General features: G+C 38.5%; 1 non-coding gene and 1 pseudogene across 1 annotated transcript; one reads left to right on the plus strand and one right to left on the minus strand.

The window, feature by feature from the left end:
• Positions 1 to 2,601: 2,601 nt before the first annotated feature.
• LOC118760746 (U6 spliceosomal RNA) lies at positions 2,602 to 2,709 on the minus strand. The gene has a single exon (XR_004996964.2). It is a non-coding gene; the product is annotated as a U6 spliceosomal RNA (small nuclear RNA).
• Positions 2,710 to 7,975: 5,266 nt separating this feature from the next.
• On the plus strand, positions 7,976 to 12,307 carry LOC118759675 (farnesyl pyrophosphate synthase-like; annotated as a pseudogene).
• The last annotated feature ends 14,730 nt before the right edge of the window (positions 12,308 to 27,037 follow it).

Here is a 27,037-nt window from a genome sequence, read left to right on the forward strand (position 1 = left end):
TTTGGCACTACTTTGGATTTATGGCCTTGGCCCTTTATTATCAAATGTTGCCAACATGAGAATACTTAATTATCTGTTTTGGCTGGATCCAAAGTTCTCTGATTTCATGGTTGTTTTTAGCATTGTGGCAATATAATCCAATAATTACAGAAAGAAATGGTATTCTTGAGCAACTATTACATGATAGTGACTTTGTTAAGTGTGAGACCAAAACAGAAATGCATCCTCCACTCAAAAAATGACACAATTGACGCAATATTACTTCTGTGAAGAGGGCTGTGAAAGAGAGGTAAAGACCTTTGATAAGCACATGATTTTGAGTAGGGCATTTTGCTTATTACAAAAATCAATGTAGAACATTGCATAAAAGTTGAAAAGATTACCTACAAGGTTAAGGTTAAGAAATTTGAAGTCATAGGATTCTTGCTAGAAAAAAAAAGTTCCAAAGTATATTGTTGATGGTAAGCTTAGCAGAAGACTATGGCGTGATGTGATTTTAAAAATAACCCAAGTGGTTTTAGAACCATTAGCAAAAGCCTAAGATGCAGTTTTAGGAAGGAAAAGGCATCTGGGTTTTTGACACTGGTCACCGGTGTTGGACTCCATGGACGACTTGAGAGGGACATTGAAAATCTGATGGTGTCCAGAGTAGCTGAACATATGCAGTGAAAGGTCCAGAAATCACATCTCCAGGACACATTTAAATAAAGTGGAAATCTTGGCATAGTGAACACAAGGGAGATTATGATAGTGCCCTTAAATAATTAATAGGCTGTCATGGAAGATGAATTAGATAATGTTGTATTGTCATATGTGACAGATCTTAGACCAACCAAAGGGTGGAAGTTACAAGTTTAGGTTTAACATTAATGATGAACCTTTCAAAAGTAAAAGCTAGTTGAAAAATATAATGAGCCCCTTTTATATAAAGTATTGTGTTCTACGGCATTAGAAATATTCCAATAGTCACTAAGTAAAGCATTTTTTTCTGGAGTGCTGGGAGATGATTTCTTATACTTATTGATGTATTAAACAAAATAATTTCTAAATAATCTTTTAACTCTGAATTTTATGATTTCATATTATAAGTAATTTTCAAAAAGCCCCTCTCCTAGCATACACAGGTGTAAAAATTTCATTTCTTCTGTGGAAATTCAGTGAATATTTATCACTAAGGAAGAAAAAGAATAAATGAGACGTGGTGTCTGATTCCAAGGTACATAACTATCACTCTAGTGGAGATAACAAGAAATGACTCATTCTCTCAGCAGCTCTGCCTTTCAAATAAATAAATAGAAGAAAAAATGATTCAGGATGCAATAAATGCTATCATGTGGTTGCATGCAAAGGTCTCTGAAAACACTTAATCATAGACAATCCTAAAGAAGAACGGATTCGGTGACAAACCCTAACCATAAGTCCCAGAGCTAATTCTTCATGTTTTTGTTCTTTGGAGATCAGGGAAGAAAAGTAAAGAGAGACCATCACCCAAAGCCAACAGCACATTTAACATTTTCCTTTCCCACAACAAAGGTACCTCTATCTCTGTCAGAAATCTTAGGCAATTAGGAAAGCTTGGTTTTGCAACTGTTCTGAACTCAGTCCATGAGATCTGAATCATAGGCTCTGGTACCGAGGTCCAGGCATAAGCTATTGCATGTGCATTTTCATGTTGGGCACAAATGGTTCATAAAAATATAAAGAAAATTGAGCAGGTGATAATTCAATTGCATAATTTTTACACCAAAACTATTTCACTTTTTTTTTAAATCTCCTTCCCACCTTGAAATTCATCTTCTTTAGAGAGGCTGTCCCATCCTCCCACTTCCTTTACCCTTAAGCATTCACTATTGTTCACAAGGCTTGTCTGTGTTGTAGCATGAATAAATACATTGTTCCTTTTTATGATCAAATAATATTCTATTGTATGGATATACCACATTTTATTTATCTACTCATCAATTAGCTTCTGCCCTTTGGCTACCTTCACTAATGCTGCTTTAAACACTTGAAAATAATTTAATAATTTTTGTGTGCATATATGCCTTCACTTATCTTGGATACATATGCCTGGAGGTGGAAATGAGGGATCCTATGTGAACTCAATTTTTCAGTATTTGAGAAACTCCTAGTTACACTATCTGACATCCCCATAAGCAGTTTATGAGGGTGCTAGTTTCTCGATATCTTAGTCAACACATATCATTATCAGACTTTTCTATTCTAGTCACCCTAGATTTGAAATGTAACAATTGTGTTTGAATTTGCACTTCCTTTATGACTAAACATGGCACCTCTTCATTTGATTATTAACAATTTGAAAAACGTTTTAAGGGAAATTTCATTTTCCATTCCTTAACTAAGATTTGATCTTTTATTATTCAGTTGTAAGAATTCTTTATGTTTTCTAGCTTCAAGTTCATTATCCGACATACAATTTGTAAAATTTTTCTCCAGTCTATGGATCATTGTTTCATTTTCTTGATTGTGTCCTTTGAAGCACAAATGGGTGTTTTAGATTGTTAGATTAAGGTCATTTAGACTCTGATAAATGCTATGAAGAAAGGAAACTAGATTTGAGAGAGATGGTGCTGAGACAGTAATAGAGTGGAATACACGAAGAGGCAATGCTTGTCATCCTTGCACAGCGAACATGTTAATCTTCCTGTGTCATTCCAATTTTAGCACATGTGCTGCTGAAGTGAGCATGAAGAGGCAATGTTTGAACAGAAACATGGAGTCCAGCTAGAGGCTGTCCCAGGAAAATTTCAGGGAAGGGAGTTCCTTGTAGGGGCAGTAAGGAAGCTCTGAACTTAACAGGCAGCAAGGCTTGGGCACCAGGAAGGGGCAGATGCTACAAGATGAGAGGAATGACTGATGAGCGGTTTTCGCAGTACTTAATACAATGTTTTCTTTCTATTTTCCAAGTGTGGCATTTAAAAAATAAGGTGGAAAACAACACATTCCTGTTTAGATTTTTTTTTTCTTCACAGAATGATGAGGTTCAGTTTTTTTCTCAGCTCTCAGCTCATTACCCTCATTCATCAACAGCCAAAACAAGAAAGAGTCCTCACATTTTCTCCCAATACATTTCTTTTTTAAAAATGCAAAAAGAAAGTATAATATAATTTATGTGGTATGATTCATTGAAATAACATTTATAATGCAATACCAAGTGATTTGACATACATACATTTTTAATATTCTGTATATTAACTGCCACAATTAAGGGAAAACATGTGATACTACACTTTTTGGGAAAGGCTTATTTTTCTTGGCACAATAATCTCTAGTTGCATTTGTTCTGTTGCAAATGGCAGGAATTTTTTAATGGCTGAGTAATATTCCACCAATTGGGTCATATGCTGTTAGGAATCTCTATATTGCATCCCATAATGGTTTTACCAGTTCACAAGCCCACCAAAAATGTATTAGGATGCCATTTTCTCCAAGTCCTCAACAGCATGTCTTGTTTTTGTTTGTTTTTGGATGATAGGCATTCTACCTGGAGTGAAGTGATACACTTGTGGGTTTTATTTCTATTTCTCTAACAGCCAACAATTTTTCATGTGTCCTTTTTCATATGTTTGAGGATTGTTTCATGTATTTTTTTTCACGTGTCTGATAGCACTTGGCATTTCACCCTTTCAAAAATACCCGTCTTTTTCATAATAAGCTTGTTTGTAAAAGACTGGTTCTAGATATCTAGATTAATTTTTTGAAGATTTGTTTTATCTGAGAGGCTGATTTACAAAGAGAGAAGGATGGACAGAGAGAGTTCTTCCATCTACTGTTTCGGTCCCCAAATGGCTGCAATGGCCATAGCTGAGCCAATCCAAAGGTAGCAGCCAGGCGCTTTTTCTGAGAGTCCATATGGGTGCATAGATGCAAACAGTCTCTGCTTTCCCAGGTCATAGGCAGAGAGCTGGATGGAAACTAAAACAACTGGGACTTGAACTGGCACCAATACGGGATACTGGCACTGCAGGTGGAGGATTAGGCTGATGAGCCACCACGCTGGCTTCTCATGGTTTAATTTTTGTATTTCATTGGTCTATATGTGTGTTGTTGTGCCAGTAGCTGGCTGAAAACAATTCTGTAGGATGTTTTGAAATCTGGTATTAAGGTGATAACTGGTTTTTGTTTGTTTTTACTAAGATTGTTTTGTTTCTTCAGGATATTTTGTGTTCTCATATGAATTTTAGGATTGTTTTTTCTAGATCTATGAAGAATGTTCTAGGTATTGTGGTAAATGACTTTGTGTACTATAGGCATTTTGATGCTATTAATTACTCTAAAACATGAAAACTTTTTCTATTTTTGTCTATTGTATTTTTTATTAATGATTTTCAGTTTTATCATAGAAATCTTTCACATTCTTGGTTAAATTTAATTTTTAAAAAGATTTATTTATTTTTATTAGAAAGTCAACTATACAGAGGAGGAACAACAAAGAGGATGATATTCCATCTGCTAATTCATTGCCTAAGTGGTCATACTGGCAGGAACTGAGCCTAACTGAAGCCAGGAGCCAGGAACCTCCTCCAGTTCTCTCAGGTGGGAGCAGGGTCCCAAGGCTTTGTGCCATCCTCAACTGCTTTCCTAGGCCACAAGTAGAGAGCTGGATGGGAGGAGAGACAGCTGGGACACAAACCAACATCCATATGGGATCCTGGTGCATGCAAAGATAGCCTTTAGCCCCTAGGCTATCGCGCCGGGTCCTAAATTTAGTTTTGTAAAATTTGGTAGCTATTATAAATGGGATTGATTATACAAAATCATTCCCAGCTAGAGTATTGCTGGTATATGTAAATGCTATTGATTTTTGTGTGTTGATTTTGTATCCTGAAAGCTTGCTGAATTCTCTAACAAGTTCCAATAGTCTCTTAGTAGAGCCTTTTGGTTCTTCTATGTAAAGGGTCATGTCATCTGCAAACAGTGATAATTTGACTTAATTTTTTTTCAATTTGAATCCCTTTTGTATTTCCTTTTCTAGCCAGTTGGCACTGGTTAGAGCTTCTGGAACTATGATGAATAACAATGGTGAAAGTGATCATCTTTGTCTGTTTCCAGATCTTACTGAAAATGCTTCCAGCTTTTTCCTGTTCAGTATGATGCAGGTTTGGGGTTTGCCTTGATTGTGTTCGTCCATGTTCCTTCAATACCCAGTGTACTCAAGGGTTATATTATGAAATACTGTTGTATTTTACCAAGTGCTTTCTCTGAACCAACTGAGATAATTATGTGGTCTTCGATTATTCATTTTACTGATTTTTTATCATGTTTATTGATTTGTCTATTGTCACATCTTTCCTGCATCTCTGGGATGAATCTCAATGGGTCCAGGTGAATGATATGTTTCTTTTTAAATTTAATTTCAATATTGTTTACATAGTTGAGAGGAATACACGCCCATGTAGGCTTCCTGTTAGGGTGGGGAGGGTCAGACATGGAAGAAGGTGAGTGGGAAACAGTTTTCAGTCTTTTTTTTTTCCTCCTGTGTCCACAGGGAAGGAAGGGGGAGAGGGCCGTTTCTTGCTGTCAACTATATCAGCATCCAGGGATGGAGGATGGTCCTTTGATGATGCACTAAAGACACCTATGTGGGCAAGAATTTTCTGAGGGTGTTACTTCAGTGCTTTCAACAGTCCTGAGCCATTGTTAGTTTTGTTGCTCCAGGGTTGAAAAAAGATCTTTCCAATGGCTATTGGTCGACCAAGTCCACTTTAGTGTATCCACAGATTCAGGAACATGCTGCAAAGCCTGCCTGGGAGAATTGTCCAATCTGTTCTGCTTCCCATCTTCTGACAAGGCAGTTGACATCCTTGCTGGGCTAAATAAGCTGGCCATCATGTCTCTCATGTGCATCTGGACATACTGTCAATTGCATGGGCATTAGCAATTTAGGATGTTAGGCCTGATACATGCATTCCAAGGTTGAACTAAACACCCTGTGATTTTCTGGGGTGGCTGGGATCTAAGACCAAAGGTCTAGATGGGGAGTCCTCCAAGAAACTTCAGCTGGGGTTACCTCAGGTTTGGCTTGTGTGTGCCAGCCAGTGTAGGGACAGGCTCAGTCTGTCACCTGCACCAGACAAGGCACATACCAATGGATGCGGCTTGGCCAGTTCCACCTCAGCCCAGTATCTCACATGAACCAATGTGTGATGTAGCCCAACCCATCCAGCCTGCCTCAGACTAGGTCCTCACACATATCAGTGGGTTCCAGGGCCTATCAAGTTGACCTTCAATAACCTTCTCCAGGCTCACTTCCAACCCGTTTTTGCACATGCCAGCTTCTGCTATGGCCTAGCTCAGCCCAGCCCTATGCAGAGTTTGCTAACCACAACTATGAGTGCTGCAGTTTATCTCAGCCCAGCCTGTCCTCAGACCTGGCCCTCACATATGCTAACAGGTGTCATTATCTTGCGCAGTCTGGCCTACCCTAGCCTGTTTCCTGTGTTCACCAGCAATAGGCATAACCTCGCAGGTGAGTATCCACAGTTCCCCCACCAGGCATAGATCTTCTACCTGCCAGGGGGTACTGTGGTCCAGCCTGACATGACCTACACCCAGTCCTGGCACTTGCCAGCTCATGCAGCAGCCTAGCCACACTGGCTGGCATCCATTCCAGCTCTTACATATACAAGTAGATACAGCAGCCTACCACCAGCTGGCCTTACCTCAGACCAGCCCATCCCCAGTCCCAGCTCTCATGCTTACCAGTGAAAGCAGCTAGCAAAGAAGTCCCTAAAATTCTCCCAGCAGGCCCACTCCCAGCCCTGGATCTTCAATGCACCAGTGGGTGCTTCAGCCCAGTCTAATATGGCCTGTCCCCAATCCTGTCATTTGCCAGCAGGTGCTACAGCTTGGTTTAGCCCAGCTCACCTCCAGTCCCAGCTCTTGCCAGAGCATGCAACGGCCTAGCCCAACCTGGCCCATCCCCAGCCCTCATGTGAACAGGTGTGTGTTGCAGTCCAATCGGACCTGCTCTGCACCCTGTCCTGGCTCCCATTTGTGCCAGTGTGTGCTGTGAATTAATCCTGCCAAGTCTGTGCCTGGATCCAACTCACACATGTCCTAATTGATGTTGTAGCATGGTCTAGCCTACTTACAGCCTCAGCTTTCATACTCACCAGCAGGAGCTATGACTAGCAAGGGAGTTCCCCAAATTCTCCTACCAGGCCCATTTCCAGCAAAGGATTTCACATGTACCAGTAGATGCTGCTGCCCAGGCTGGCTGGGTCCAGTTCTGGCACTCATTGGTGGGTACTGCAGCCTAGCTCTATTGGCCCACACCCATTTTGGTTCTCACTGATGGGTGCTACAGGCTAGCCCAGCCTGGTCCATCCCTAGATGGAGCTCTCATCTGATCCTGTGGGTGCCACAGCCTAGCCTGGCCTGCCCCACATCCATCCTGGCTTTTGTGATAGCCAGTGGGTGCTGGAGTATAGCCCAGTTTGGCCCACCCCCAGACTCAGTTCACACACATGCTGACAGGTACTACAGCCTTGTCCAGTCTAATCCATCTACAGCCCTGGCTCTCACATCCTCCACTAGAATCCACAGCCCAGCAGAAGAATTCCCAGAGTTCCCCTACTAGGCCCATTTCCAGCCCCAGGTCTTGTGACTGTTGCTGGGTGCTTCTTACCAGCTGGCCTAGCCTAGCTGCAGTCTCAGCTCTTGCTGGCAGGTATTGAAACCTAGCCCAGCCAGTCAGGACCCATATCCTGTCCTGGCTTTTGTGCCTGACAGTGGGTGCTAAGACCTGGTCCAGCCCAGCCTGTAATCAGACCTGGTAAACACAAATGTTGACAAGTGCTGCAGCTTTGACTGACTTGGCTTGCTCTCAGCATTGGCTTGCTTGCTTCCCAGGGGGAGCAGCAGCCTAATTGGAGGGCTCCTCAAGTTCCTCTAATAGGCCTGCTTGCTAGCCTCAGATACCAAATGCATCAGTGGAGGCAGCAGTGTTTGCATGCACTGGTGGGTGCTGCAGCCTGCCCCAGTCCTGTCTTCTCACAGCCCCAGCAGCCATGAGTACCAGGTAGGTTCCTGTCAAATTTTTCATGATCCAGCCTGGCGCAGCCCATCACTGCTCCAGCTCTCTGTGCAAACCATTGGGCTCTACAGTCCCAAAGAGGCAAGCCCACAATTTCCCCTACAGAATATGCCCACAAGATCCAATTTTCTTGCATTCTGGTAGGTTCTGTGGCACAGACTGAAGTGGCCCATCCCCTGCATCAACACTCATGGATGGGTACTGTGGCTTAGCCCAGCAAGGCCTTCTCTCTAGCTCCAGCTTTTGTCAGTTCAAGTCTTGGTTGTTCCATTTCCAATCCACCTGCCAGCTAATGTGCCTGGGAAAACAGTGGAAGATGGTACAAGTATTTTGTGTCCCTGCTATCTACACGGCAGACCCAGGTGAAGTTCTGGGTCCTTGGCTTCAGTCTGGCCTAGTAATGGCCATTGTAGTCATTTTGGAAGTGAGCTAGTGAATGGAAGATCCATCTATGTCTCTCCTACTCTCTCTGTAACTCTGCCTTTGTATACAATTAACAAATCGCTAAAAAAGAAAAAAAAAGAAAAAGTCTTTTTTTCTCCCTAATTAGATGGTGTTATAACTTTTTCAAAAATAGACACATGAAGAAATCAATAATAGTAACAGCCTGATGATTCTTTACAACATGTAAAGGATTTTGAAATAACCTATATTTCAATTAATCCTCAACATAGTTAAATGTAAAATATGCCCTAATTTTCCAAATGACAGAAATGATGCTTCTTTGGAGAAAATTCAGAATTAGATCAAAATCAGTATGGATGTTTATAATTAGGACTGTTTACTTATTATTTCTCAGCTACATTTCTGAAAAGCCTGTTCTACATATTGGAAATGGGGACAATTTTCTTGAGCTTGCACAAAGGCAGAATATACTGCTAACTATTTCAGTTATGGGTCTTTGGAAACATGAATCAGTAATATAATCAGGAAATGTAAGCATAAAAAGAAAAATAAAAGAGCAGTCATTGGAGTGTATACAATGTTTAATGGAACTGGAGGAAAAACAGGACTAGAAGGCTTTGGAAAAGCAAGACTATTAAACAATGGCAGAATCTAGAATCTGTTGTACAAAAAGGAGTGAGTTATCCAGGGTTCCATGATTGAGAGGAGTCAGTCAGTTTTCCATTTTGATGACACACTGCCCAGATTCTAATTTCATAGATCTGATTCTAATGGATCTAACTTGTTCCATAGGCCAACATGTTGGGTTCCATGTCCTATGAAAAATAACCTTAGTGTCAGGGTTTAGGGGTACAGAACAATTGAGATGCCAGCCCTGCCCCTCTATTTACTATGTCAATATGGGCAAGCCACACATCCCTTCTGTAAGAAAAAAATTCATCAATCTTTAAAACAAAATCAAAAGTGATCATTATAGATCTATGATTCCTTATGAAGGACTTCACCATTGTAGTAAAACAGGGGAAATCTGTCGGGGGCGGGAGTTTGGGGAGGAATCCCAGCCTATACAAAATTGTACCACCTAATTCAAAATTCAAAATAAAAATACATTTTTTAAAAAAGAAAATTAATCTTTTTTTAAATGTCCTTAAGATTTATATAAGGTGGCCTGGCACAATAGCCTAGTGGCTAAAATCCTTGCCTTGCATGTTCCAGAATTCCATATGAGCATCAGTTTGTGTGCCACCTGCTCCACTTCCCATCCAGTGCCCTGCTTGTGGCCTGAGAAAGCAGTAAAGGATGGCTCAAAGCCTTGGGACCCTGTACTTGCATGGGAGGCCTGGAGGAAGTTCCTGGTTCCTGGCTTTGGATCAGCTCAGCTCTGGCTTTGGTGGCCACTTGAGGAATGATTCAGAAAATAGAAGATTTTTTACTCTCTCTCTCCTTGTATTTCTAAATTTGCCTTTCCAATAAAATTAGATAATTTTTAAGATTTACATAAGGAAAACACAAAATACTCTGAACATGAATCCACTGCTTAAGCAATGCGTCATACAGTCCCTTCTAAGATACAATATTAATGTACACACAAATAGTACACACATATAAACACACAATAATGAAATGATAATTTAGAGTTCATAAAGAGTAAACGACTATTCCATTTTCAGTGGGAAAAAGGATATCCATTATCAATTTACTTTTATTTTATTTTTAAATTTTATTTTACCTTTATCTTCACTTCAGGTCATAGAGCATAGTTATATTGGAAGGAAAACATTTGTGGACACACTGTAGATTCAAAAGTTTATCAGCGTAAAGATCAGCTTCAGAATAGCAACAAAAGCTTTTCCTACAGGTATGACCAATATTGTAAATTGCCTCCACTACTTCATGCAGAAATGTGGCATGACTGCTTAATTATAATTTTTTCCCATTAGTTCTGTTTTTCTTCATTATCATGCCCTCACTCTAAGGTTCTGTAATGTAACTTACAAAAGAAAAGTCATAAGATGCTGGGGAGAAAAATGAAGAAATCAAGCGGAGGTAGAGAGACAGGGAAATCAAATTATTATCATGAATGTCCCATTGCAATATTTCCATAGTATACTTACACATGTAAAGGAACAGAGTTATTTTGCAAAGCTACATTTTAACTGTGGTGAAAGTGCAGCTTGATTGGTTATAAGTGAGGGTACACAACACAGGCAGTTATGTTTCCCCTGGTGAGATCAATTTATGTTCCAGCATTTAAGAAAGACCTTTATTTTTCTGATTGGGCACTACTGTTAGGTTACCAACACAGTTGTTTGTGAATTTGGCTGCAGAAGATGCAGTAGCCAGATACTATGTGCCAAGAATGTGGGCTTAAATAAACAGAAATTCTAAAGTATTTTGTAGGTTTTGTTGAATGGCAAGACAGTGGTCTCTCCCCCACTGCCACAGCATGGAATGGGATCTTGCACTGTCCTGTCACACTGGACAATGATACACAAAGCTACTAAAATATAAGAAACAATAGAAACAACATAAATGACAAACTGAGCTGGTCCGATGAAATAAAATTGAGTTATTTTCTGATGACAGGGATATATACATATCAGTTTCTCTGTGTAAATTCTGTGCGTTTTTTTAGTCTAAAGAGACAAATCCAGATTTTATTGCTTTCATTAACTTTGATAAGTTATGTCACAAGAACCACTACCCTCACATAAAACTTACATTAAAAATGACATAGAGATACTTGAATTAAGAATTAATATGATTACAGTCTATTATAAATACTTAGGCTTCTTTCTCAGATAATAAAATTGTCTACCACGTGGCTCCATTTTCTTTCAAAACTCATATCTCTTAAAGATATTTCTATTTCACAAAATCTAGAATAGGACCATAGGACTGGCACCCAGGAGTAGAGAAATTTGCTCCTCTTTCCAAATAAATGGAGGCCAGAAACCAGATGTTTATGCCGAAGAAAAGCAGGATTTCATCCAGCACTTTTCCCAGACTGTCGAGGTGCTGGCTGAGGCTGAGACTGGGCCTGGAGACTGCAGCTGCTGCTGTTCAGCTGAGCAACGTCCCTCAGTTTAGTACCACTGGAGCCAAGCAGACAGGATGTTCACAGTCCCAGCAGACACTGACCATTGGCTGCTGTGTGGGACTGCAGCAAAACTTCTTTCTGGTGTCACAGATTCCTCCCTCAACCACCAGGGGATAGATTTTCTGGGATCAGAAGCCAGATAGAGGTTTGCTAATGGTGCCCTGCTTCTAGAAGCATGAATCTACCACCTACTGGAGGTCCATTGCTGGGAGCAGCCCTATGACCTGGATCCAACTGAACTCTCCAGACAGAGTTTGTATCAAATTGAGACTGAGCAGTAGCTGAAGCTCTTCATGCTTCTGCCTGCCTCCTCCTCCTCCTCCACCCCAACCTACCAGGATCAAGTGCATTTTGGCAAATACTCTGAAAAGATGTACAAATCTACTGTCAAGTACAAGACGTCTTGCTACTCCTTCTACTTTCCTATACCTAGGGCCATGTATATGGGTAACAAACATGGGGAGAAGCAGCTTGCTCATGCCAAGGCCATCCTTCTGGAGATGAATGAATACCCTCAGATTTAGGATGATTTTCTCAATTTCTTGGGGGTCCTGAGTATGATAGGCTAGTTTGGCACTGGCATTGATGATGACAAATGTAGCTGGCTGGTGGTTCAGAGACTTCAATGGAATGTTCAGAAATAGAGTCAGATCTTGCAAGATAATTATGGACAGAAAGAGGCTGAGAAGGTGACTCAAGTGAAGGCACCATATGAGGAGCTGGACCTGCAGTTTGTGTGTTAGCCACTTGAGAAAGTTCCAGCTATCTCAGCTGTCTCATGGAACAGTACACCCCACTCCTGTTCCAGTCCTTCATCCTTGGCCAGCATGAAAATCTACAAACACAGAACATGACCCAAAAACTGTGAAGATAGGGAAGACAAATTATAAATTATTTCATAACTTTTAAAAAGGAAAAGAAAATCCTACAATATCAATTTTCTTACACAAAAACAAAGAAATTTTTTTATTAATTCCTAAAAGATGACACCAAATAATCACACCTAGATTTTCAAATGAAAAAGGATGCATTCAAATTCCATGCAACAATTATTTCAAATGGCTAAGTAGACAACAAATATCTATTAGAAGCACCTTTGTTTCATTTTCAAAATCTCCTATAAATTCTTCCTGTTGCTGTATTTAGATAGCTTGAGTGCCCACAAAAGTCAGGAAATATGTTATAAAGGTGTAACAAATCTATGACAGAAATTGTGAAGTACACAAAACAATTACAAAAGCATGAAGAGCAGAAATAAAGAAAATAACTACGTTTCTGTTCAACAGGTCATGATTCTCAATAATCAAAATTTAGTCTTGGATGGCAATGAAATTTAGCACTGTATTTTTTTAAAGATTTATTTATTTTTATTACAAAGTCAGATAAACAGAAAGGAGGAGAGACAGAGAGGAAGATCTTCCGTCTGATGATTGACCCCCCAAGTGACCGCAACGGCTGGTGCTGTGTCATTCCGAAGCCGGGAACCTGGAACCTCTTCCGGGTCTCCCACATAGGTGCAGGGTCCCAAAGCTTTGGGCCGTCCTCGACTGCTTTCCCAGGCCACAAGCAGGGAGCTGGATGGGAAGTGGAGCTGCCAGGATTAGAACTGGTGCCCATATGGGATCCCGGGGCATTCAAGTCGAGGACTTTAGCTGCTAGGCCACGCCGCCGGGCCTGCCACTGTGTTTTGACCATGATGTTGCTTTTGTATTTGAGTTGTCTTTCTTGGGAATGTGTTTACACCCTTCAAGGCTTTATTTTTAGGTAGGTCTTTCTTTTAAGGATTGCCAGTATCACATCCACTCATGAGTTAACTGAGTTGAGTTATTTACTCTGGTCACTGCACTCTGTTTCCATTAGGAAGAAACCGGACTTGGGAATTGGAGCCAGGATGCCATCCCAGGGCTCTGTCTTGTGAGATTTTTAACAATTGGGCTAAATACCCACCCTAATCAAAATCACAAACAAAACAATAGTGATAGTAAAAACCAGTCACTATGGCAATATCTCTATTTTGAGAGAATTGCTTGAAAGTAGTTGAGCCCAGGAGACAATATGGCTCAAGAAAAAAAGGTTCCCACTGTCTCTACTCTGAAATAGGTCCCCTTGAGAATAATATACCAGACTGCTTGATATGTGGGTTTGTATTTGCCTCCCAAGAAAGAAGCGGAGAGACTCCTTGTTTTTAAACCCGAAGGGAAGGGGAGAAGGTACAACAGTGCAAGCAATTCATAGCCTTGAGAACTCCATTTGATTTCTTCCTAAGACTTTGATGAGACAAAAGGACATCTGTCTCAAATCAACAGTTCAGGTTAAATGAGTTGATGTTGCTGGTATTTGCTCTGTGTTTGGAAATAAATAATTCTGCTAACTATTCTTAGCAAACAGTGGGTGCCCAAGAAACAGTTGTGGAATGAATGAATGAATAAACGAAATTCATAAGCATTTTGAGACAGATAGTTTCAACAATAGATGAAGTCTTTTATGTGCAATAACTGGAGAATTTATCTAAGATAGTACTTTCAAGTTCAGCATTTTCATTTAGGTCCCTCTATTTTTATTGTGAGCCTTACAATAACTACTGACAAAAACAGAACATAACAAAAATATACTTGTTTCATATGTTATTGACAGGAAATGAGTGTAGAAATGTTAAGGATCATAGAGCTAGTCACACGGATGAAACTAGCAGGGTGGTGCCCAGAACTAACAGCACATATTATACATTTTTCTGGCTTTCACTAAGCTCCTCTTTTTAAACATTACATTTTTTTTTACTTACCACACACACATACCTATGGGGCACAATCACAACACTTTGGGGTTGCTTTTGTGGTACAGTGAGTTAAGACACCACTTGCGATGCCAGATCCCACACGGGCATCCATTTGTGTGTCAGTTGCTGAACTTCTGATCCACCTTCCTGCTAATGTGCCTGGGATAAGCAGAGAATGACGGCTCAAGTGTTTGAGTTCCTGCCACCCACATGGGACCCAGAAGCAGCTCGTGGGTAGAATAAGCTTCTACCTAGCCCAGCCCTGGTTGTTGTGGCCATCCCAGGAGTCAAACAAAGGATGAAAGATCTCTTTCTCTCTCTCTCTCTCTCTCTCTCTCTCTCTCTCTTTCTCTCTCTCTCAATCTCTCTCTCTCTCTCTCTCAATCTCTCTCTCTCTCTCCCTCTCCTTTTTGTAATTCTGTCCTTCACATACATAAATAAATCCCAAAAAGTGGCAGTGATTCTGACAAATGTTAATTCATCAAGGATTATATTTATAATTTCTTTGATAAGCTAATTTTGAAAATGCTTTTAGTAAATTTAAACCTTAAAGTTATATCCAACTAATTCAAGTAATAGGTGTTTGATCCTTTGCAAGTAAGATAAAATTATGAAGTATAAAAATTTATGTTTTTGGACTATTGTATTTTCAGAGAGACTAAGGATATTTGTGTCTTCTACATTGAGAAATTATACTAGGAAGACACATATACTGCTAAAAGATGTGTAATTTTATGTTCATAAATCTCCAAATTCATACAAAATGGTTATATATGACAGGTAATTCTCAAGTACCTACTTCCTCATTTGGTCTGTAAAATAAAGGTTACTAGTGATTAAAACTTATATTTAGTCTGTCTGTGAAAGCACTTGAAATAATAAATGTGAAAGAAAAAAATACTTTCTATAAAAAGTGTTCAAGGAATCTAAGTTGGTTTTTGTTAACAGAAAAGAAGATAATATTGTGGGTGTTCAGAGGTTGTTTCAAGTTTCCTTCAGAATGAGATAGTGAAGGACAAAAATGTGAAAGGGTAAAAAAAGTTGTAAAGAATATGGAGAAAAAAATTTCTCTCTGTCATTCTTCTTTGTCTCAGAGAGATTTTTGCTTGGTCAGGTTGATTAAGAAATAGTCTTACTTAAATGTTTAGAATTGGCTTTAATATCAATGTAAAATATCAAAGCAAGGCTGGTATTTCATTTTCTCGCTTAAAAGAATGGTTTCTTAGATTATTGATCTCAAAAAGAGTTTATAAAGGCTTTTCCCTACTTTTCGAATATTCCACCTAGGGAACAAAGATTCTATGTCTTAATAGAGCAATTTTGTGTTCTTTGTATCAGTTGTCCATTAGTTTGTAGACCCAAACATGGGACCAAAATGAAACAGCAGAAATTGTTTTTGCCTACTGAGGCATAAGTGAATGATTAACTGCAGCTGGAAGAGTGGCATGGGACAGGCACAACAGCAAAGGCAAACAGAGCTTTAAGTGAGTGCACACATGACCCTGAGAAGCAGAGGGCCATGGGATGGAGGTGCTCTACTTCATTCTGGATCTCTCCATGGCTCTGAGAGGAGTGTCTCTCCTCATGGTGTTGTCCCCACTGATGCCTGAATGTATATTTACTCTCTCCATTTAAACAGCTCCTGCTCACATTTTTTCATGGTACTTATGTCCCTGCTTTGAATCATCATCTCATACAGGGGTGAGAATGTAGGGCAGAAACAGCCAGGAAACACAATGCCCACAATAATAACACATTTAACCCTTAGAGTAAAACAGAAAAAAATTCAAATATAGGATATAGGTGATATATCCATCCAGCATAATAGTATTTAACAATAAAAAGTAGCCCCAGGCAATTAACAGAAAATGTGCCTGTAGTAAGCTTTTGGAATGGTGGAACTGTTCTATCTCTTGCCTGAAAAAGTGTCTAAGATCTAGCTGAAGCAACTTCATATTTACTATCTGGTTTTCTATAAAATTAAAATTATATCTCACCAACATTATGGCAACAATCATACCAAAGGAAGAGACATCAATGTGGAGTGAATGTGAGAAAATTGATTGATAACACAGGCAAGTGGTTAGCAACTGTATTCAAAATTTCCAAGGACAAAACAAAGGAATTAGCAGAGAAAAAAAGTGGATAAATGGCAGTAGGAAAAATGATATCAAAAAAAGGAGGAAACACAGAGCAAATGCTGAAGATGTAGGGTTACTGGATGGATTTGTAAGTTGTTCATTGTTTAAAGATTGTAAGATGGGATTAACTAGCCCATAGGGTGTCAGAAAGAGTTAAGGATTGCTGGCAACCTACATTTTGGGGGGGAAGAGGGGTTCCCTGCTAATTTGTGTTTGATGTCCTATTGGCAATGTGCAAAACAGCAGAGGCTGGCTGATCTTGTAACAGATTTAGTGTGAAATGTAGTGTCCCAGGAAGCATTACTGTCTGGCCCCTGATGGAGGCATTAAGGAGGCTCCTGCTTCCAGAGGATATGCTCTGGTATGGACATGGCTGACTTGGCTTCCATTAAGTTTTGCAGTGTCACTATTCAGAATCACGATTGACTTGGTCAGAAGGTTTTAGAGATTTAAGTGCATTTTAATAAACAGAATTCGCATTCTTACTCAAGCCCTGATCAGAACTCTCCAAACATTTCATGTCTGCAAGATTGAGTTAGAAATCCCTTGAGATGTTCTCTATTTCCAGTTCCCAATTAGGCTGAAACAAGACATAGCTTTTGACATAGTTTTGGCATATTCACTCAACTCAGGTAGAAAAGAGATCAGAGAAAATGGAAATTAACTAAAGGATGTGATTATCCTATCTTCCGGAAAAAAAGTGGGAAATTTTGTTTCTGCAGTATTGGGTAAATGTTTGTGAAGTTCCGATTTTCCTAAACGGTGGTATAATTTTTACTTTCATCTTTATGCTGAAATGGCTCACATACTAGATAAGCCTTCTATGTATAGCATATGATTTAATTCTGACACTTCCTGTCATCTGACTGAAATCTTAGTCATTACTTCTTGAAAATATCTACTCAACAGAGCATTTCTTTCCAAATTCCCTGGAAGTCTCATAAAGAGATCTATTATTGCTTATTTTTATTCACCAAATGACTTTGATGTTAGCTAGGTTTATTCTAATATGCTTTCAAATATATAACTACATCCAAATTACATATTTACATACATTCATATAACATGTCAGAATTTGTTATTTGAGTCATTGTGTAACTAAAATGTGCAATGTTTGAAAACCATGTTTTGGGGTTGGCATGGAGGTGTGAAAGGCTAAACCTCCACCTGCTAGCACTGGCATCCCATATGAGTGTCGGTTCATGTCCTAGCTGCTCCACTTGTGATCCAGCTCCCTGCTGATGGCTTAGGAAAGCAATGAAGGATGGCCCAAGTTGTTGGGACCCTGCACCCATGAGGGAGACTAGAAGAAAGCTCTTAGCTTTGAATCAGCTAGGCTTTGGCCATTGTGGCCATTTTGGAGTGAAACAGCAGATGGAAGATTTTCTCTGCTTCTTCTTCTCTGTAAAAATGGCTTTCAAGTAAAAATAAATAAATAAGTAGATAAATAAATAAATAAATAAATAAATAATGAGCTACTCTTTTGTAAACGATTGCTTTCTTTGGGACATTATTCTCAGAGTCTTCCCATGACGCATCAATGATTTTGCTATTCTTTCCCCAGTTTCACCACAACTCAATGTTTCAGCTTCAATATTAGCAGAATTCACTTAGGTAGGTGAAATTTTCAATTTGGTAGGGACACTTTTCTATTTGTTATCCTTCTGAGTGTCTCTAACTAGGTCCTACATAGGCATGCTATAACAGCTTAGCAGGGATTTGGTCCAAATTTTTTTGAAATCTATTTAAAGATTCTTCATAATACATATTTCCATATATTTCATTTTTTATTGCTTATTGGAAAGGCCAAAAGGCAGGTAGACAGAAATCTCCCATGTACTGATTCACTCCTTAAATGCCCACAACAGCTAAACTGGGTTGGGCAAAAGCAAGGACTCGCGGATTCAATCAAGGTCTCCTTTGCGGGTGGCAGGAAACTTGAGGCATCACCTGCTGCTGCCAAGTGCATGTTGACAGGAACCTAGTAGCAGGAGTTGAGCTGGGACACACATCTGGGCATCCTGACATGGGATGTGAATGGCCCATGTAGTGTCTGAAGTGGTATGCCAAATGCCTCTGCCTTCTCGCTATTTACATACACAGAAGGAGAGACAGAGAGAGGTCCTCCATCTGCTGTTTCACTCCCCAAATGGCCACAACATCCAGAGTTGAATTTATTTAAAACTGGGAGCTAGGAGCTTCTTCTGGGTCTTCTACATGATTGAGAGGACCCAAAGATTTGGGCCATCCTCCGTTGCTTTCTCAAGCCATAAGCAGACAGCTGGATCAGAAGTGGAGCAGTCAAGACACAAACTGGTACCCATATGAGATGCTGTCAGTGTAGCATGAGTATTAGCATATTATAACACTACAACATGACTCAAGTACTTGGGTCCCGGCCACCAATGTGTATGGAGTTCCCAGCTCTTAGCTTCAGCCTGGCCCAGACTTGAGTTTTGCAACCATTTGGGGAGTGAACCAGAGGATGAAAGATCTTTCCCTCTCTCCTTGTCTCTTTCTCTGTGTCTCTCTTTCCCTTCTTCTCTTTCTCTTCCTTTCAAGTAGGATACAATAAATAAATATATTTTTTAAAAAATGCGGTGCGTAGTTCATCTAACACTTTTCACTAGTAAAGTGATCTTCCTGGATAAAACCTATTGACTTAGAAACTGTTGGCAGTGTGGCAGAAATGGTCAGCAAGTTATGTGAAACTGTCTTCCAGGTGCCTATAGAGCCCACCTTCGGAGTCAGCTTAATTGTTCCTTCCTACTATCTTCTCTTCCTGTGGTCCCAAACTCAGAACTTCTATACATCAACACGGTCATGCCAATTTCATGCACGTGACAGAGGTTCCACCACCCATTTAGGAATTCCTATCAGGAGGGATCATCCCAAAGTTGCATTTGGACTTAGTGACTTACTTGATCATATTTGGCACAATTTGAAAAAAAAGTGAGAGCTATTTTTCAGAGCTTCAAGATTGTATAGAGAAATTTAGAGTGGTCTGTCTTATTTTAGTGCTTCCTTGGATAAGCCTCAACATTTGAAAACTTTGATTGCTTAGTCTAGTGAGAAAACAGATACAATTTTAAATTTGTGCCTCTAACATATGTAGACAATACTGTGGCTACCAATATTCTGTTGAGCATCACTTGCGCTATAATTCTATTATTATGGTTACTTATATGCCCTGATATATTGCTTATAGCACACTAAGTGGCTTTCATACAATAACTGCTTGTGGAGCAGAATGTTAAGAAACTGATTGATATCCTGATAGTCTATTAGGTCTCCCATCGTATGCAAATCACTGCTGTCATTCCATGACAATTCTACAATATGTCAATCTCATGTACCTACAAAACTTCTGAAATCAGTTTTCTTCTGTAAGGTACACTTTCTAATCAGCTACAGAAGGATTAAGTACTTTTATTCATAGTATGTATTGTATAGTCCAAACCTCCAACTATAAAATGCCCTTCATTCTGCAGGGTAATACAGAGACTCTTCACTGTGTATTCTGTATTAATATATGGATATACAGAATGATATGATAATAGTTATTTCCATGAAAGAAAGTGTTTGCTACTTGATGAAGTTATTCAGAGTATCTGTACGCAGGTGGAAACAAGGCCTATAACTAAATTTTCAAGCTTTCAGTGCCTTGTCAAGTGAGTTAATAAATATCTCAGAAGTCTCTATGGCCATTACCATGGGGGTATTTCCTTCTTTGAGAATAACAAAGTTGATAAAGCAGATATCTTCATTGAGTAGATCACCCTATGTTTTTATTATTTTAATTATCTAATTTGTCCAAGTTATGTGTAATTATGTAGGAAAAATGATCTATTCCTTCAATGACTTCAGACTGAGATTGTTATGATTAAAATATAAAATCTTACATAATATAAATCTGACATAAATGCCTATTATTTGCAAAACATCAGAAGTATAGAAAAAACATATCCATTCAAATTAGGATTTTAAAAATAGTTATTAATGAGTTTAAAAAATTTAAAGTGGGTTTGTGGAGGTATTGCAGTGTATCAATTTAAGCCACTCCTTGGGATGCCCACAAACCACATCTAAATGGTAGTTCAAGTCTCAGCTACTTCATTTCCTATTCAACTCCCTGCTAAGGCATTTGGGAGGTGGCAGGTACTATTCCAAGTACTTAAGTTTCTTCTCCCCGTGTGGGAAACATGAATGAAATTTCTAGTTCATGGTTTCTGTTGTGGACAATTGGGAAGTGAATCAGAACATGAAAGATTTCTCTCTTCATTAACCACCCCTCATTTTTTGCCGCTCTAGGATTCAAATAAATGAACCTTTCTAAAAAGTGAATTTCTGCCCTTTTAAAACACTATATATGAAGCTAGCATTGTGGTGCAATTGGTTAAGCCACATTTGTGACACAGTCATCCCATATCAGAACATCTAATTTGGTCTTGACTGCTCTTCTTCCAATTTGCGTCCTGGATAATGCACCTAGGAAGGCAGCAGAAAATGGCATGAACATATGGGCCTCTGTTACTCATGTGGGAGATCAGAATGGATTTCCTGCCTTCTGGCTTTGTCATTGCCCAGATATGACTCTTGTGGCCTATGGGGAGTAAATCAATAAATGGAAAAGTATTTTTCTTTCTCTCTAAAATATTTTATTTATTTGAAATTCAGAGTTACAGAAAGTGAGAGAGAGAGAGAGAGAGAGAGAGAGAGAGAGAGAGAGAGAGACAAGGATGGGGCAGGGAAAGCATTCTTCCATCTGCTGAATCACTCTCCAAATAGCTGTACTAACTGGGGCTGGGCCAGGCCAAAGCCATAAGCTTTTCCAGGTATACCATGTGGGTCCAGAGACCCAAGAGCTTGGGCCATCTTTTGCTGCTTTCCTGTTAATGCAGGAAATGGAACCAGAAGTGGAACAACCAGGACTTGATCTGTTACTGATAAGGAATACCAGCAGTGAGTGGTTTAACCCACTACGCCATAGCACCAGACCATGTCATACTATATTTCAAACAAATAAAGCACTATACACTTTAATTATGATGAAAAACATTTTGTTTCACTTTCATTGCATTTAAATCAGGGGTTAATAGAAGCAGCTTAAGTAACCTGATGACTGCACTGTTTCTCAGATTTTTCTTTTAAAATTAGACCTAAATGATCCAGTGTCATGCAAACTACTGGACAAATAAAAAAAAAATCCAGGGCAGGCATTGAACCTTATAAGCCACCTGATTTGAGGTGAATTTTGGGTTTGATTTGTTAATTTCAGTCCTATGGTATACTGATCCTGTGCAGACTTAAGCACTGATAGTAGGAGTTCAATATTTTATAATTTCCCCCCTCAAAATTGCTATTGCAACTCAGAATGGGAATAGAAAGTGACTGAAAATAGGCACAAAAGACCTTGGGCAATGAGAATGTTTTAAAGTTGTTGATGGTTGCACAATTCTGTAAATTTACTAAAAATCATTAGATTGTGCACTTAAAATAGGTTAGTTTTATGGGTACATAAATTATCCTTCGTTAAAGCTATTAAAAACATACACCTACCCATAAATAAAATAATAAATGACCCTCACACAAAACACAAACTAAAATTGCTTTGCAGAGATGATTTATAGCATAGTTTCTTACATAATAGCTGTATTAGTCTGTTTTTAGGAAGAACATAATTAAAACTAAACAGGAGAAGAAAACCCATTGTAATAAACATCCACTATTAAATGGCCGGTGTTTCAGATTCACTGGCAGGCATCTATTGTTCCCCTTGATGATTTCCTATAAGATTCCCATAGCGAGAACAAAAAGAAGAAAACTTGATCTTTAAAATAAGCCTTAATAAAAGTCAAATGTAGCTTTACATTTTCTTCACCTAATTCTAATTTTCCATCTATAGGAAACACCATTTCTTCCATCAACTAATAAAATAGAATGCAGAACAAACAAAATAAATTGAAATTAAAAAATACTTTTCCCTGCACTCTAAATCAGATTTATGGGCAATTTCAAAGCTTTTCAACTTCATTCTTGTAGTTACAAAAACATAAAACATTATTTGGTTAAACTTTCAAAATACTTTAGTAAGTCTGAGAGTCAGAGTTCAAATAAATTATATCTACAGCCTACATATATACCACTGTATTGTTGTTACTCATACATTTATAGATAAGTGTTTGTAGAGGTGAAAAAATTTTTCTTTCCTCTTTAAAGTCTAATATCTGAATATGAGAATAGACTGGTAATAGTTTAACAGGAGAAAAGGTATACACATTCTTTAACATTCATGGGCACAGAAGTTGTGCAAAGTGTGAAATTCAAGAAAGGGCCAGATGAGAAATGGGTTTAAGCACAGGCAATAGCCTGGAATAAAGTGTGTCTTGGCTCTGGTTATTGTGTTTCTTTCTGAAGGTACTCTTCTGGAGTATCTGGTTTTTACATGGATAGAGGAACTTGAGAAAGCCCCTCTTGTCCTTGGAAGAAAACAAGAATGGAGATATAAGGGGATGCAGGAAGTTCAAAGGCATCTTTTTATCTTTAGGCTGCTTACTTAATCCAGTATGTCAAAATGTCATACTTTGGGGTATCAATTTTGAGTCATGACATAGTTCGATTTCCCACTGTTTCTATTGTAAAATGACTTGGGGTACACATGTAGCACTGCATGTTAAGCTGATGCTTGAGATGTCTACCCACTTTGTAGCTTCAATTTGAGTCTTGGCTTCTATGCTTCATTCCTGTTCCCTGCTAATGTGCATGAGAAGCAGCAAATGATGGCTTTGGTACTTGATTCCTGATACATGGGACGCCCAGATGAAGTTCCTGGCACTTGGCCTTCCCCTGGTCCAAACCCAGCTCTTGTGGTCATTTGAGGAATGACCAGAATGGAAATTGTCTTGTCTTGTGTTTTCTTTTCTCTCTCTCTCTCTCTCTCTCTCTTTTTCCTTCCCCACCAAAACTTTGCTTTAAATTAAAAAATTAAGAAGATGGGTCTTAATTAAAAGAGGAAGAAATTAAAAGAGGGAGAAATCAATGGGGGTAATATGCTAGGAGTTCTATAATGTACAGTGCCATGGATATGATAGTGGTTCCTATCTAGGAATCCAGGCTGTTTAGTGGATCTGAAATACTCAGTACACACTGAGCTGCTCTGGTCAGGAAGAAAACTTTGAGGTTTGGGGTCACACACTGAAGCTAACAATGAATGAATTCAGCTCCTATCTGCCTTTATCAGATTATAATTATTTTCATTCTCCTCAAATGCCAAGACTTACACAATTTTTTTCAGACCAGAAAATGGTTTACATATGGATATTCAATTTTCAAGATAAAAAAACCACTCGTTTTAAGTCATCAATTTGAAGTTTCAGTTTTGAAGTAATCTATTCTTCCTCTTCAGAAACACATGGACCTATGCAGTAGCTAGTAATAGAAGAACTAAAGAAAGAAAATATAGTTCATCCATATGAAATCTAAAATGAGAACCTTTAATAGTTCTTTCCAATAGTTGTTCAATAAATCTTTTCCATAATTAAGTCCTAAAATTAGACAATAGCCATAACATCAGAGGTATCATTAGAATATGAACAGCATGAACATGGAATATAGAATATCAGCTAATATACAAAATAATAAAATATAATTATAGACCTGAAAGAGATTTCAAACTAGGGATAAATAGAAATATTTCCTTTAACTATAGTTGGCCCGGGGATCCCTTTCTATTTACTCATAAGAAGAATTTAACAATTCATCCCAGAAGTATTTATCATTTTGCTTGTTTTAGTAAACTGTATAAAGGAGTTACTGTATAAATTCTAATCCTGTCAACATGTGTATCTTATTTTGTGTTTTTTATGAAGGTGTGCCAACAATATACAACACGAAAATGATAGACTTTTGGGTAAGAAACACAGGTGTTTCCTTCTGAACTCTAAATCTTATGCAATTTACACCTTGAATGATTCGCTTAATCTAATCTTGTCTGAAAATTAGGATAATAGTATCTATAGTGCTAGCAAGTTGTTACTAAGGGGTGAAGGGATTTGTTTTGAAGCTAGATTTTCAAACTAAACACTTGGATTTTGCTTAAATTTATTGAAAGTGACTAAAAGTATAGAAAAGTTAAAGACAAACCCATACTCAAGTTTCTCATCGGCAGCAGCACAGGAGACAGAAAGATTTTTGGGGTAAATGTAAGCACCAAATTCACTGCTTTTCTTCACTGTAAATTACATTGAGTTCAGATTTTACATGGGCAGATGTGACAGTAAAAATTATGATATACAGTGGAGAAAAAAACAGAAAAACACATCTTACAGACAAGTGTCCAAAGAACCAGTTCTATCTTCGTTGACCATGTGCAACAAATTAAAGCCAATTATTAAGGGCAGATTGAAATACAAGAAGAGAACAAAGAGGTTCCCCCTCAGACCATTTTATTCCCTCCGTTTCTTCTCCATTGACTGGGTTTATGCAAATAATACCACAAGGACATCATCACTGTAGAAAATTGGAAAAATACTGAGGAACACAAAGAAATACCACTTGTAGCTATTCTTACTACAGTCAACATGAACATTTCATACATGCAGTAGTTTCTAGGAATGTCTACCATATGCTGTCTCCTCTTCCGGCTGTGTAGACATAAAATTATAAATACGCATTTTCTGTCCTTAAGGAGGGGTAGAGAGAAGCAATTTTTTTTTCAGTCTCATGTCTTTAATATATTGCTGTGGTTTTTATTTGTTTTTCCCTCTAAACTCACGCAAAAAAGTTCATTTTCCAAATTATATGTTACTAAGGAGGTAGAAACTTTATCTAGTCATGGTGTTTCTGGGTGTACTGCAACCTAGTTGTTTTGTCACAGTGTGAGATACAAACACTGACAAGCAAATATACAGACGGACATACTCCCTGTCTCTTGCCACATAATGTTCTGTGCTGTCTTGGGACTCTAGCATTCACAAATGTTGTACTAGACCTTGTATCTCCAGCACCAAGAAACAAAATAAACCTCTATTTAAAAAGCAGTTAGTGAAGTAATTATAATAGGTTTTTTGGTTGTCTGAAAGGTTAAGCTATTGGTGGAGAAGGAGAGAGAATGTAACTGCTGCTTCACTTTCCCAAATGCCTGCAACAGTCAGGTTTGTACCAAACCAGGAGCCAAGAACTCCATCCAGATCTCTCACGTGGGTATCAGGAGCCGAGCTGCTTGAACCACCACTGCTGCTTCCTGAGTTTTGCATTAGCAGGAGCTCGATTGCAAGTGGAAACAGAGCTCACATCAGGCATTTCAAGATGGGATGTGGGTGTGCCCCAAGTGGTGGCTTAACGTGCTGTGCCATAATGTCTGCCTCTGGTATTTTGTTGTGGTAACAGAACATATAATATAAAGATTAAAAATTCATTTATAATTCTTCCTGCTGTGTTGCGAGTCCTCTTAGAAATTCTAGTGTTAATACTGGTTATATGATTGGAGATGTCACTGTATGGACCCTCTATGGTTTCAAGAGGTATCAGTTGGCAAAGGGAAACTGCCCAACTGGGTCATATCCCAAGGTCATGGTTTGCTCATACAGACCTTTCCCCTGCCCCAACAACCTGGCATTTCTCATTGGAGTCATCTTTAAAGATGTCAGAGTGCCTCTGCCATGTTTTACAGTACTTTCCATTAAAAGCATGTCATGTAAATCAATCATGACTTCAATTTTTCTGTCAGACTCCTGTAACCTTAAACCAGAGCTTTCAGAATTAATCAAATGAATAACTCAATTTAATTTTTCATGAGAGAATAGCAGTATGGGGTTTGTCTTCAACCATCTTAATTATAAACAGCTACTAATGAATTCTGGTTAAAATTTTGAAAAGGAAATTTAAAAGATGACTTTTTACAGTTTACTTTTAATTTCTTTTATAAACATCCAATATTCTCACCCCTGAAGATAAAAAGAGTTGAATCTCCCTCTAACGGAAAACCGGAGTGTGTTTTTAATATTATTAATTTATTTATTTATGGGTTACCTAAATTGTTAACCCAGTGGGTCCAGATCTGCACAGTTAACTGCTTCTGCTCAGCTTTCAGCCTCAAGTCTTATACAATCCTAGATGTTCAATAATTATTTGATGAATGAATAGATATTTGCATTCGAGAATAAGAGTCAAACAGAAGAGTTGCCCTTACCAGAGATTTCCATGTACACCAGAGAAAAATTGGAAATAAATATATAATCTCTCAGGAAGCACAAAAAATGGGCTTGCCTTTTAGTCAACCACTAGAAGTTCATTGATAATGTCTCACAAATTTAGGAATTATACAGGGGAAAACATATTTTCATTTCTTCTTTCCATTATTTGTGAAAAACACAAGATATATATGTATGTGTGTGTATATATATAATCATATATTAAAATCTCTATATTTGATATACATATTTTATGAGTTTTGGGATAAGTATCACTGCCAACAGTCATCAACATTTACACCATCTCCTAACGGTTCATCCCACCTTGTTTATTACTATTATTTTTGTAAGAATACTTAACATCTA

The sequence above is a fragment of the Ochotona princeps genome, chromosome 8 (assembly GCF_030435755.1).
Source record: "Ochotona princeps isolate mOchPri1 chromosome 8, mOchPri1.hap1, whole genome shotgun sequence".
Lineage (NCBI taxonomy): Eukaryota > Metazoa > Chordata > Mammalia > Lagomorpha > Ochotonidae > Ochotona > Ochotona princeps.